At 58.5% G+C, this 826-nt stretch overlaps 1 non-coding gene across 1 annotated transcript; it reads left to right on the plus strand.

Moving 5' to 3' along the window:
* Positions 1–354: 354 nt before the first annotated feature.
* Positions 355–426, plus strand: trnah-gug (transfer RNA histidin (anticodon GUG)). The gene has a single exon. It is a non-coding gene; the product is annotated as a tRNA-His (tRNA).
* Positions 427–826: the final 400 nt, after the last annotated feature.

An 826-nucleotide genomic window follows, 5' to 3' on the forward strand; every position in this document is an offset into this window, starting at 1 on the left:
AAATAAACAAACTCAGATTAAGTCAGGACAAAGTAAAAGGGGCAGCTCCCCAAAAGGAGGTGGAACAGACCGAACAGAAATCAAAGTACAAAGGAAACTTAAAAACATCAAATTAAAATGTGATTGTCAGGGTCAATAACGCACCCCAAACCCTGCGGTGCCCAACGGGCGCTGAAGGCGTCAACCGCGCCCGTGGATACCGCATGCTCCCTCTCCAGAGACACCTGGCCACGAACGTAGCCGCGGTAGAGGGGCAGACAGTCAGGATGGACGGCCCCCTGTGTTTCAATTGCAGACCTGAGTAAACATATGGCTTGAAATGGGCAGTCACTTCTGCAGCAATTGTTCTGTGGCGCCGTGATCGTATAGTGGTTAGTACTCTGCGTTGTGGCCGCAGCAACCTCGGTTCGAATCCGAGTCACGGCATTCTTTTTCCCTGAGCGCGCGGGGTGTCTGTCTGGCGCGCGGCCAAAGCCATCCTGGACCTTCGGACGGTCGTGTTCGGCCCCGAAACTGCACGCAAACACGAGGCGGCGCAGGCGTGCAGTGGGATCCCGCCTGAGCGTTCCCCTGTTCGGACGGAATTCCACATTGGCCCAAAACCTCAACCCCCCTCCTCGGGTGAGGTGCCCCACAGCATGAGCCGCCTCGCGGAAATGTCCTCCGTGCCTTTTTCTACCGCGCCGAGACGTTTCCTGTGCGGGCTGCTGCTGCACACCATCCACTACCGCGTCCTCGCCTGTCGCCCCGATACACCTTGGCGGGCCTTGTTGCCGCCGGGCGGCGGAGGTCCCCGCTGGAGGTCCCTCTATGGAGGTATCTCCCC

This window comes from Mustelus asterias, chromosome 8 (genome assembly GCF_964213995.1).
Source record: "Mustelus asterias chromosome 8, sMusAst1.hap1.1, whole genome shotgun sequence".
Taxonomy (NCBI): domain Eukaryota; kingdom Metazoa; phylum Chordata; class Chondrichthyes; order Carcharhiniformes; family Triakidae; genus Mustelus; species Mustelus asterias.